This window comes from Diceros bicornis, assembly GCF_020826845.1.
Source record: "Diceros bicornis minor isolate mBicDic1 chromosome 30 unlocalized genomic scaffold, mDicBic1.mat.cur SUPER_30_unloc_3, whole genome shotgun sequence".
Lineage (NCBI taxonomy): Eukaryota > Metazoa > Chordata > Mammalia > Perissodactyla > Rhinocerotidae > Diceros > Diceros bicornis.
The window spans coordinates 2,033,731-2,046,943 of NW_026690901.1; positions in this window are offsets into that span (position 1 = coordinate 2,033,731).

The following is a 13,213-nucleotide window of genomic DNA, read 5'->3' on the forward strand; positions in this document are numbered from 1 at the left end:
GGTTCATTCAGTTTTAGAGGCATATTTTGTATATTTTGGTGTGATTTTATTTATTATTCTTCATAGCAGAGAGGCACATCCTACTCTTTTTCTTGCTGCCCTCTCTCTACAAGTTAAAACTCATCCAAATTTATTTTGCTTCACAAGGCATAGGCTTACTTTGTGATGAAAAAGAGATCATTTCTGAAACATGTTTGGAACTGTAGGGAGCCCAGAATTTTAGACTATGCTCAGAATTTTGTGAGATAACTTCAAAAAAGATGAAACATTTAACATTTGCCAGGAAAGTATTCTGCTACTTTGCTTAAGAGTAGGTTTTTGTTTTTTTTAAACAGTTTAGTTTCTTAATTCTTTGGAATGATGAGTGAAGGAGTTGGCAGGTTTAAATGTACCCCTGATAGAGCTCTCTCTGGGTCACTCTTTCAAAATAACCATACCAGTTGATTGAATATTTAATGGGGACTCTGTCAGTCCCAGAGCTGAGAGAGGCAGTTCTCAAAGCTCCAGCAGGTCCTGGGAGAGGAGAGCGCTGGTAACCAGTGTCGTTCGAGTTTGGATGAGGCATGGTCTTTCTCAGGATGTTAGAACTGAGTGGAGTTCTCAGATGCAGCCCAGTGACTCTAGACCTGAGCCTTGCTCAGAAACCAGTTGACTTGTCATTCGTTCTGAGTCTGGTGTCTTCCCTCTGCACGTACCCCTTTCTGCCATTTCTCATGCTTCTCCTGACTCTGTCTCTTTCCTACACATTCTTTCTTCTTTCTTCTCTTTTTCTTACTTTTACTCTCTATTATAATCCTTCTCCTTATCATTTTTTTCTGTCTTTTATTGTTCTCATTCATTTTCTCTTTATTTTGTAGTACAGTTACTCTGTACATGACTTTCATCTTAAATTCTTGACCCTCTACAACTGCAATATTTCAGCTGGCTATTTTTTTTTAAATATTTTATATATTTTTTATTTTCCCCCCCTAAGCCCCAGTAGATAGTTGTATGTCACAGCTGCACATCCTTCCAGTTGCTGCACGTGGGCCGCGGCCCCAGCATGGCCAGTGAATCAATGCGTCGGTGCGCGCCCATGATCCGAACCCGGGCCAACAGCAGCAGAGCGTGCGCACTTAACCGCTAAGCCACGGGGCCGGCCCTCAGCTAGCTATTTTGAAGAGAGTATTTTGAGAAATTTCTCTTAGATGTTATAAGATGCTGATTCAAGGAAATAAAAACTATCACAAATGGGATGGGGATGAAGTGTGAATTCAGTTCATGTAGACATGGAATTAGACAGAGGGAAACTGAGAGCTTAGGTGTAGGTGTTCAAAATATTTCCTGATACATCTTTGTAGTTCATTGTTGTGGTAAACTTCACACAGTCTTATTTACTGCTAAAGCCCAGATGTTTGTTCCTTGGGGCAGCTCATCATATCTCGGCCCATAGAAAAGAAACTAGGAAACATTGCATGCATTTCTAATGTGAAGAACTGTTAGTGTTCCACCAGGAGACACTTTGGGCTCTTCCCTGCACTATCTTAATAGAAAAAGAGGAAGAGAAGCTTTTCTCCATCTGCACAAAACCAGGAACTTATCATGAGTTTGAGAGAATTGGAGGTGACTGAAAACAAAAGTGTTCCCGAGTTTGGATTTGCTTTAACAAGAACTATTGGCTGGCTTTGATGTTAAAGGTTTTATTCAAAATTGACTACCTCTAATTCTAAGTTCAGAGTGGAGCTTTGTCAGTATAAGAGAGAAGAATCCCTTTTTGATTAAGTCAGTGAAATACAGTATTTGGGAGAATGGTTATATTTGAAGGCCACTTGTTCATATTCTTTTGCCACAGTGACATCTGTTGGTAAGAAACTGCTTCATGCTATTCTCGATGATTTCTGTTTGAAAGACATACTGAGATTGATAAATACTTGGCAAGCAATAGGATATATTGGAACATATGAGGAAAGCATTTGGGGTAAAGCTAATTCAACCTGAATTTGTTTTTCCAAAAGGGTCTGTCGCCTGCATTGTGTATCTGCTTTGCCATGTCCCAAAGAGAAGTATACATGCCCTTAAGATAAGAATGCAACTTCCTTCTCATTGGCATTTCCTTAAGGATAAGCATTTCTCCCTAGGCTAGGATTTGATTGCTGCAATCATCCTGTAACCACCCAGCTCCAGACAACAGACGCGACACCAGCCATGCCCATCGAGACAGCGGATCTGCACCCCAGTTGTGTCCATCAATAGCTGTTCTGGCAGGGCAATCTGGCAGGGCTGATCTAGTGGCTATTGTAAAAGGGACATTGCAATCACTTGCGATACATGCTCTTTGATGGTATATAACCGCTCTGTACACCCCACTCCTTTGGTACCCTTCCTTCCTTAGGGAAGGAAGGCCACAGGCCATGGTCCTCAAAAGTTGGCTCATAATAAACTCACACTAATTTTGATTTACAGTTTGATTATGGATTATTGATGTCGACAAGCTGATATGCAGGAAGTAGTAAAGGCACAGTGGTACCCATGTTGCCTAATATAAAATATTTCCTCCCTCTTTCCCTTTCCAGGATGCCCACTCTTCATGGTGGCACCTACTTCCATGGTGTGATCATTCTTCTGATCACTCCTTTCATCCCCTCTTACAATTACTCAACAAATATTTAAACACCTACTGTATGCCAGGCTTGGGATACACTAAGGAAAAATTTTTCTACAAAATCTCTGTCTTCACAGAACTTGTTTTTGTTGGCTAAGTGAGATAATGGATCAGTAGACAGACAAGTGAATTACATAGTCTATCGTGTGATGATCTGTGTCAAGAAGAAGGTAAGTGACAGGCAATGGGAAGAGCTAGAGAGTGAGTGGGTTAGTACTTTAATTAGAGAGATCAGGGAGGCTGGAGCAAGGACCAGAGGGAAAGGACAGAGCAGGAGGACATGCAGATATCCCAGGGCTACAGACATGCTGTGGAGGAACTGTGACTCGGATGTTGTTGGGCAGCAAGAAGCCAGTGTGGCTGGAGCACAGTGAGCAAGAGGGGAAACACAGAGAAGCTTTGAGATGCCGGGGAGGGTGAGCAGATGAAAGAAGGCCCCTGGGCCCATCAAAACTGTGCTGTAAGTGAAATGAAAACTTTCAGTGTCATTTAACTATAAGTTATACAATTTAAATAGTAAATACCTTTTGTTTTTCTATAATCTTTTCAAGTACATCAACTGAAATGCTGCTAAATTGAGAATGTCTAAATTATACCCAGGAGTGACGGCTGTATCTTGTCAGGCGTCTGGTCTGCACAGCAGTCGGGGGTGGGAGTGATGTGACAGTCAGGAGACGAACTCTAGTCTTCAGGTTGTCACCAACTGTTTGTGTTATCTTTCATCTGTAAAATGCGGAGGACGGAAAAGATGAGTGGTTTTCAGACTCCGATCCATGGAGCACTAGGTATTCCTGAAGGCTCTTGGTTTTTGTTTGTTTGTTTTTGTGAGGAAGATCGGTCCTGAGCTAACATCTGCCACTCCTCCTCCTTTTGCTGAGAAACACTGGCCCTGGGCTAACATCCATGCACATCTTCCTCCACTCTATATGGGATGTCACCATACCATGGCCTGACAAGTGGCGCGTCAGTGCACGCCCAGGATCCGAACCGGCAAACCCTAGGCCGCTGCAGCAGAGCGCGTGCACTGAACCGCTTGCCCTACCGGGCTGTCCCTGAAGTCTCTTTGTTTTTTTCCTTATGTTTATAAACTTCGATGCAAGCTTCACATAGAAGAAAATATCCCCTAGATTTAAAAAGATTCCTGGACTTGGTCCTCACTTAGGTTTTCCAGTATGAAGAATTTGCAGCCTCACAGACTCACAAAGGACAGACAAAAAGAGCAAGATCCCTTTTTTCCGATTGTGTCTCTTGTGACAGTGCTGTTGTCTCTCATTCAAACCAGAAGGTGATTTGTCAATAGTGAGATATAGCATTTGAGACCCCATCCTTCAAGATGGCTAAGTTGTCCTCCATCCTTTTACAGACATACGCTAAGTGAATAATATAAAAAGTGAATGTCTCAGGAGGTACATTCTGACACAAAAAAGAAACTAGGAATTGAGACAAGTAATTATGATTGATGTCTGTCAATAAGGGCAGAGGACTAGTCTAATTTCAAAAGTAATTAATGGCATGAGTGTTAGTCACTGTACATATTAAATATATTGAAAAGCAGTCATGTTCTCATAACACAGAATTATAACTGGAAGATAAACTGGATGTTTTTGGCACTTATTGTTAAAGATGTATTTTATTTAGTTTTGTTTTCCGATTGAGGAAATGAGAAAATTTATTTTTTAATATATTGACTGTCTTCTTCCTTTCCAACTTAGAATCTCAATCTGCTATTTTGGAAACTCTGAAAAATATGTTCAGATGCTGTTCAACAGGTAAGAAAATCTTGTTAGAATGTCAAATCATTTTCTCTTTTATTTGTTATAAAAGTGTGACAGACTCTGATTTATCTTCCTGTCTGCCCATCTGACTAGGCCACCTTGTTTCTCTAAGCCTGCAGGGGAAACCAGTCAGGTGGAAGGAGACGTTTTATTCCACTTAGACTTTGCAGAGAAAATCAGCCTTGAAGTGGAACTGACCACATTCTTTTCAGAAGCTGCATCATTCTGTACTCAACCAGAACATTGGGCCTGACAACAGCTGGATCCAGCAGAAAACTGGACACTCTAGGAGGTGTCATGTGGAGATGTGCCTGGCTGGGTTAATAGTCACATGGATATGAGTTTTAAAAAAATCTCTCAGAGCTTTTCCAAAATCAAATAATATTCTTAAGTTGCTGTAGTAGAGGAAACATTAGTTAGTGTCTTTTTAATTTCCACAGAAGCTTTTTTTTGTTACTAAAGAAGCCAAATTTGATGTCTTTTTTCTTGTTACCGAAATGGACTTACTATTAAAAAAAAGAAAGGTTCAAGAAAGGAAACACTCATATGGAATAGAAATTGTGGGTAACAATTGCTACTTTTTTATATAAAATCATCTTTTTTATTTAGTTACACTTTCTCCCAACTGTGATTTTGAAAATACTTTAGTATTAGAAATTACCAGTAAGAAGAGGGACTGCTTCCTTGAGTGTGATCCAGTAGAAGTCAGGTGACTCAGACCTGAGTTCTAGGCACAGGTCTGTTTCTGGTTAGTGTGTGACAACGTACTTAGGTTCTCTGGAACATAGTATTCCTTTCCGTAAAATTAAAGAATTTGATGATTTTTGAGAACTTTCCCAAATATTAAATGACTTCTCTTTTAAAAAATAGAAAGATCCTTCTCAAACTTATAAATTGTCAAAAATTTTTTGTGATCTTTCACTTACCAAGAACAACTGATGTCCCTTCAATTATATTGATTGAAAATAAATATCATAAAAGTATAAATTTGAAAATCTAATAAATGAATTAGCAGAAAAATGAGCCAGGAGAAACTTTATGATCAATCAAGATATTAAATTATGAAAGTGTTACAGTATATAAAACTATGACTCTAAAATAGTATCTTTTTGCTGCCGGTAAGTTTATATTGTTACTCATGTATCACTATTAACCCTATTGTGTTTTACAAGTAATAAAATGTCTTGAAAGGAAAAAACGATAAAACAGCAGCCCTGCATTACACAGGAAAGTTGTGCTCCCCCTGGAGGGAAAATGAGGATACAACATTGGTCGAGTACTTCATTTTGTAATCCATTGGTGCCTTTCAAAAATATAGCTATTATTGTAAGAGTAAAGATATTCTGAAGAATAGTGCCACAAAACAGGTTTTCCAGCTTCTTTTTCTCAGAGCTGAGACCTACATCAGGCTGGGGCACTTGAAGATGCATGGGGGACTCAGCTGAGGGTGATTTAATTACTGTGAGATGATTAGCCGATAGAAAATAAGACAGAGAATGATTAAAAAGAGGTAAAGGGAAATAAAGTTGGAAATAATTAAGAAAAATAGTGCCTTCAAAATATCCTCTCATTATCTTTATAGCTTTTTATTTTTAATTTTGAGGCATGACTCTGATAGTATGTTAGATTTTTCTAAACCCTTATCTCCAGGGCATATATTACTGAGTTCTTCATTATAAATGATAATGCCAAAGAAAACCTTGACAAAAGTATTTCGTACTATCAACAAGGACAAAACATGTACAACATTGCTCTATATATTAAGAGTCCATCTGTAATAGGCAAGATATATATTCATGTGTGTAAAATTATAATGATTTTCTAATTTTCTCTGGCCGTGAACCGTGGTAAAATATACAGCAATAAGCAGGAAACATGAAAAACTAGGTGATTTAAAACACCTGATGTTACAGCTAGACCATTCAAGGGTGAAATCAATTTAAATTTCACACTTTCTCCTTTCCTTGTAGCCAGTGAAGTGTCTGGAAGACAGAAAACACAAAAATTGATTGAGAGTTAACAATATTTGGAGGCAGTTGAGGTTAAGCACTCAACAATGATGTCCCTTACTTCAGGAGCCATTGACTCTTTGTCATAAGTTTACTTTATACATGGGTTCTATTCTTAGATTATTTCTGTATGTTTCTTAGAAGAGAGACAGGACAGGAGAATTAACTATCAATCTAGTGTGCACCGGTTCCTTTACTGTATTACCTTATGCAATTCTTACAGTAATCCTTTAAAGTAACTGTTATAATTCATATTTGATAAAGAAAACCATGTTTACAAAATTGATCAAGGGTAAGAGGGAAGATCTGAACATCAGTCCATTGAGCTTATGCCTCATATTCTCTCCACTGTGATAAAAATGGTGCTTCAACATGGGTACTCGCCATCTGGCTATTTAATACTGGCTCCTGCCAACAGCATTGGATGAGATGAGATGAGAAGTTATTTCCAAAGGTATTCTATTATATTTAAACTGTACTACTTATGATTCAGATGTCAAGACATGTTTTAGAGGCATAGAGAGCAACTGATTGGTTCACCTACACATTTTTCAGGTTTACTACAACTTTCGTGTGCCACATCGTGTCAACTTTGTGTCAACTTTAACAACTTTAGTGCTTCACTGTTCTTTTTGAAAAAACACAGATTTTCACTTTTTGTGTCAAGCACCTTGCTGTTTTCTTCTTATTCACTAGATGGCAATTCTGTATCTCTGTAAATTACTACTGCAGCAGGAAACGAGAGATCTTAAGCCAGTTTGATCTGTACAAATGATGGACATAGGAGGACTTCTGGTCCATCAAGGCTGCCTGTGTTATTCTGTGGCCGTAACGGGGATGATCAGGACTGCTTAGTCAGAGGCACGAAGCAGAGTCAGAAAGCATCCTCCAAGTTCTCCTTCAGATGTGAGTTGAGGCACCTGTCCTCTCACCTGAGCACACTGGTGTTTATTGAATGTGTTCTACTCTTACTCTCTCCCTGTAGTTAATAAGTCTGGGAGCTCCATACCCCTAGAACAAACACAGGACACATAAAACCTTTTGTCACCTAAACGGAGTTGAAGGCTATTGTGTTGCCCGAGAGTCTGATGCTTAAATAAAATACAGCTGGTGCTCAGGCGGAAGGCAAGAGTGTCAGCTACTCCTGGAGGGCGTTTATTGATGCTCCCATGGAATGAGCAAGTTTAAAATAAAACCACATTGCTTAAACCTCACTAACTGATTGTTTTATTTTCAAGTAATATGCTCTGAAAATCTGCTATGTCTAAAAAACCATTTCATAAAACTTAAACCGTACTGTTTTTTATTCTCTGGTATTTGAAATTATTATTAAGACTGTAAATCCTTTAACATTCTACAATATACAAATAGGCAAATATCAATTATATTCTCTAAAATGGTTTGCACCCATGTTAAAGATTAATATATTGTAGCAAAACTGGTTACCATCCAGTTTTTAACTCATTTTTTGCTTTTGAAATTACATATAAAATTTGTGTTTCGAAGTATTTTCCTAAAACTCAACAACTTTCTGATATAAATCGACTAGATGAAAGGTAACTAAAATGAAATTTGATCTTTAAAGATTTTATTTATTTATTTCCCCTCCCCAAAGCCCCAGTAGATAGTTGTATGTAATAGCTGCACATCCTTCCAGTTGCTGTATGTGGGACGTGGCCCCAGCATGGCCGGAGAAGCGGTGTGTGCCGGGGATCCGAACCCGGGCTGCCAGCAGCAGAGCGCGTGCACTTAACCGCTAAGCCATGGGGCCGGCCCGAAATTTGATCTTTAAAACTCGAGATTTGTGTAAGAATTGGTAATATCAGGCAGTTGAAAGTTGGGTCTCTCCACAGTATGATATTTATTAATTGTGAATAGCCACGTCTATTACAAAGTGCTAAAAAATAAAAAGACATTGAACGATATCAACACTCTCTTACCCCACATGTTGTACAGTTTATATGCAAATAAATTCTCAAAAGTCAGAAAAATGCTTATGATTTCAGATAACTCTTAAAATATTATCTCATTCCAGTTTTAACCTCATTTGAAATGGACTGAAAACTCTTCTCTTAGGATTTTGCTCTGATCAGTGCCCCCAGGTCCTCTTAATGCCTCATTTGATTGTAAACTTATCTGAGGAATTGAATATTATTTCCATTTGTTCTCTTTAAGGTATCAGTGATAGTGCTTTTTATGCAATGACCACATGGTACAATTTATTATTAGTTTCAGAAACATCTTTATTTAGGAACAAATCAAGGAAACAGATGTGAGGAATGTGGGGTCACCTAGCTGATGGTGTTTGAGGGATTCTTCATGTGAATCTTGGCATAGAAAAGTTCAAAGGGTAAAGCAGCATTGGTCAGATCAAAAGTGTGGGGTGAACATAATTCTGAAGGAATAATGATGCAGACATAAAAACAAGAAACCCCTGAATTACGTTGGAAGTTATTAGACACATCAAAGAGCTGGGAAAAAACATTGTTCAATGTAAGTTCTTTCTAAATTCTAAGGCAAAAAGTAACATGAATTTACATGGTAGTTATAAACCACAAAACAACAATTCAAAAGACAAGTAAACAACTAAAGTACAAAACAGACTGAGAAAAATAGAGGTTAAAGGAGAGATGGAAAGAGATGTTTGGGGTCAGAAAATATGGCTTAGTCATCCTTGAGGTCTCCCTCAGACTCTGCACATTCTTAGTGCTCAGTAAACACTTTGACCCCATGAGCCTGGGGAGGAGCAAAGTGACACGTGGGTGGGAGAGGAGATAATGTAAAGATACCCTTGTGGAGGCACTGACATTGAAAATCAGTGACATTTTGCAAAGGTGTTTACCATAATATATTAAGGATTATTCTGGAAAGTTAAGGATTTTTCTGGAACGTACGTTTTCATTGTATGGAAACTCCAACAAGCCCAGTGAAATATTTAGACATTTCAGCTTTAGAAATAAAAAGAGGGGCCAGCCCCGTGGTGCAGCTGTTAAGTGAACGCACTCCAGTGCGGTGGCCTCATGTTCACAGGTTCGGATCTCGGGTGCGCACAGACACACCGCTTGTTAAGCCATGTTGCGGCGGCATCCCATATAAAGTAGAGGAAGATGGGCACAGTTGTTAGCCCAGGGCTAATCTTCCTCAGCAAAAAGAGGAGGATTGGCATCGAAAGTTACCTCAGGGCTGATCTTCCTCACAAAAAAAGAGAAAGAAACAAAGCCATAATGGGAAATTTTTTCTGTCAGTTTTAACAATGAAAACCAGTTAACATTTGGAAATCAGTTGCAATTTGAAATGAGACTGTGAAGAAAGATTTAGATGTCACAGGTTGATTTTGCTGGTCTGAGGCAGTAAGGCTTGCAGGGTGAATGAATTTCCATCTTTGCTCTATTGAGTTTGAGAAGGTGTAAAATACAGTTGTGCTGGACAACACTGTTGACATGTGGAGAAAAACAAATGGTTTAAGCAGCTGATCTAAAGGAGTAACTGAGCTTATAAAAGTTGTTAGCTTATAAAGGGTGCTTCTTCTTTACTCAACTTTACTGGACATCCATTGACCTATATGAGCAAGGTATGTGTGGTAAGTATTGAAGGAAATACAACGAATTATAGGGTTCCAAGCTCTTCCACATACGTGATATGGTTTGCAAGATGTAATTTGATTCTGCCAAGGTATTTAGTGTATGTTGTATTACAGAACCTAAAAAATATGGCAATGTTATTGAGAAATTGTAGTTAAAGACAGCTTCTTAGGAGAGATGGACTTGATCAAGTCTTCAAAGAGACCACTTTGGGCAGGTAGAGGGAAGAAAGAGTGAGGATTTCAGATGGGGGAAGAGAGGAAAGGTAAAAAAGTAGAAAGGAATATGGCATTTGGGCATGGGGGTGGGGAGGCCATGACAGGCACAGTCTTCCCGTGACTGAGAGGCAGCTCAGTTTCCTCCTGCAGAAGCCCGGCACTGCTTCCCACCTCCTGGCCTCCTCCACCTGCCTGAGCCAAGGCCTATCTTATCTGGATCGCTGCCTAGTCTCCCAACAGATCCCTTTACTTCCAGTCCTAATCTCTTCTAACCTTTCCTCCACCACGCCTGCAGAGTTACATTCTAGAATCCAAATTTGCTTAAATCTGATATCTGCTTTGACTCATTCAATAACTGTTTGGAGTAGCCTAGAGAACATTCAGATTCTTGAGCTGGACACGCAGGCTTTCCCTTGCTGTCCTCATCTTTACCCTCATCACCCACTCTGTCCCACATGTTTGCTTTGTTCCAGCCTTAAAAATGCAACCCATTTTCTGAAAGATTTAGCATCCTTTATATCTGTCTTTTTATATGTGCTTCTTCTGTCCTCCTACCCAGTTTTTTAATCAACTTAATTCCTATTTCATAATCTAAACTCATGTCAAATGTTCCTTTCTCTTGGAGACTTTTCCTGAGAGGTCTCCATATAGATATCCATTTTGATGTCCCCACTCTGGGACCATATACTTATCTACTTTTCCATAACAGTTGTTTTATTCATGTCTCATAGACAGTGAGCTCCTTAAAGCTGAGACTATCCTTCTTCGTGATAAATAAATGGCCAGCAATAGGATACATTGGGGCATATAAGAAGCCATTTGGTGTAAAACTAATTGGGCCTGACATTGTTTTTTTCTTTTTTTTTTCCAAAAGGGGCCTGTAGCTTCTGTTCATCCATTGTATATCTGCTTTAAACAATTAACATGTCCTAAAGAGAAAAGCAATACCCTTAAGGTGTAAATGCAACTTCCCCCACATTGGTATTTCCTTAAGGATAAACATTTCTCCCTAGGCTATGATTTGAATGTTGCGCTCATCCTGTGACCACCCAACTCGAGACAACAGCCACGCCCATGGAGACAGCAGACCTGATACCCACTGTGTCCATCAATGGAGGTGCTGACAGGTCAATGTTGCGGCTATTGCAAAAACTGACATTGCAATCACATGTGGTACATGCTCTTTTTTTTAAATTTTTATGTTTATTGCAGTAACATTGGTTTATAACATTGTAAAAATTTCAGGTGTACATCATTGTACTTCTATTTCTGCATAGATTACATCATGTTCACCACCAAAATACTAATTACAACCCATCATCACACACATGTACCGAATTATCCCTTTCACCCTCCTCCTTCCCCCCTTCCCCTCTGCTAACCACCAATCCAATCTCTGTCCCTATGTGTTTGTTTATTGTTGTTATTATCTACTACTTAATGAAGGAAATCATACGGTATTTGACCTTCTCCCTCTGAATTATTTCACTTTGCATAATACCCTCAATGTCCATCCATGACGTCACAAATGGCTGGATTTCATCATTTCTTATGGCTGAGTAGTATTCCATTGTGTATATATACCACATCTTCTTTATCCATTAGTCCCTTGATGGGCACTTATGTTGTTTCCAAGTCTTGGCTATTGTGAATAAATCTGCAATGAACACATGGGTGCATGTACCTTTACAAATTGGTGTTTTCAAGTTCTTTGGATAAATACCCAGCAGTGGGATAGCTGGATCATATGGTAGTTCTATCCTTGATTTTTTGAAGAATCTCCATACTGTTTTCCATAGTGGCTGCACCAGTTTGCACTCCCACCAGCAGTGCATGAGAGTTCCCTTCTCTCCACATCCTCTCCAACACATATTGTTTTCTGTCTTGTTAATTATAACCATTCTGACGGGCGTCAGGTGATATCTCATTGTAGTTTTGATTTGCATTTCCCTGATAGTTAGTGATTTTGAACATCTTTTCATGTGTCTGTTGGCCATCTGTATATCTTCTTTGGAGAAATGTCTGTTCATGTCTTTTGCTCATTTTTTAATTGGGTTGGTAGTTTTTTTGTTGATAAGATGCATGAGTTCTTTATATATTTTGGAGATTAAGCCCTTATCAGAAGTATGGTTTGCAAATATCTTTTCACAATTGTTAGGTTGTCTTTTCGTTTTGTTGATGATTTCCTTTGCTGTGCAGAAGCTTTTTAGTTTGATGTAGTCCCATTTGTTTATTTTTTCTATTATTTCTCTTGCCCGGTCAGACGTGGTGTTTGAAAAGATGTTGCTAAGACTGATGTCGAAGAGAGTACTGCCTATGTTTTCTTCTAGAAGTTTCACAGTTTCAGGTCTTACATTCAAGTCTTTAATCCATTTGGTGTTAATTTTTGTGTATGATGTAAGGTAAGGGTCTACTTTCATTTTTTTGCATATGGCTATCCAGTTTTCCCAACACAATTTGTTGAGGAGACTTTCTTTTCCCCATTGTATGTTCTTGGCTCCTTTGTCAAAGATTAGCTGTCCATAGATGTGTGGGTTTATTTCTGGGCTTTCGATTCTATTCCATTGATCTGTGTGTCTGTTTTTGTGCCAGTACCATGCTGTTTTGGTTACTATAGCTTTGTAGTATATTTTGAAATCAGGGAATGTGATACCTCCAGCTTTGTTCTTTTTTCTCAGGATTCCTTTAGCTATTCGGGGTCTTTTGTTGTTCCATATAAATTTTAGGATTCTTTGCTCTATTTCTGTGAAAAACGTTGTTGGAACTTTGATAGGGATTGCATTGAATCTATAGATGGCTTTAGGAAGTATGAACATCTTAACTATGTTATTTATTCCAATCCAAGAGCACGGAATATCTTTCCATTTCTTTGTGTCTTCTTCAATTTCTTTCAGAAATGTTTTATAGTTATCGGTGTACAGATCTTTCACCTCTTTGGTTAAGTTTATTCCTAGGTATTTTATTCTTTTTGTTGCAATTGTAAATGGGA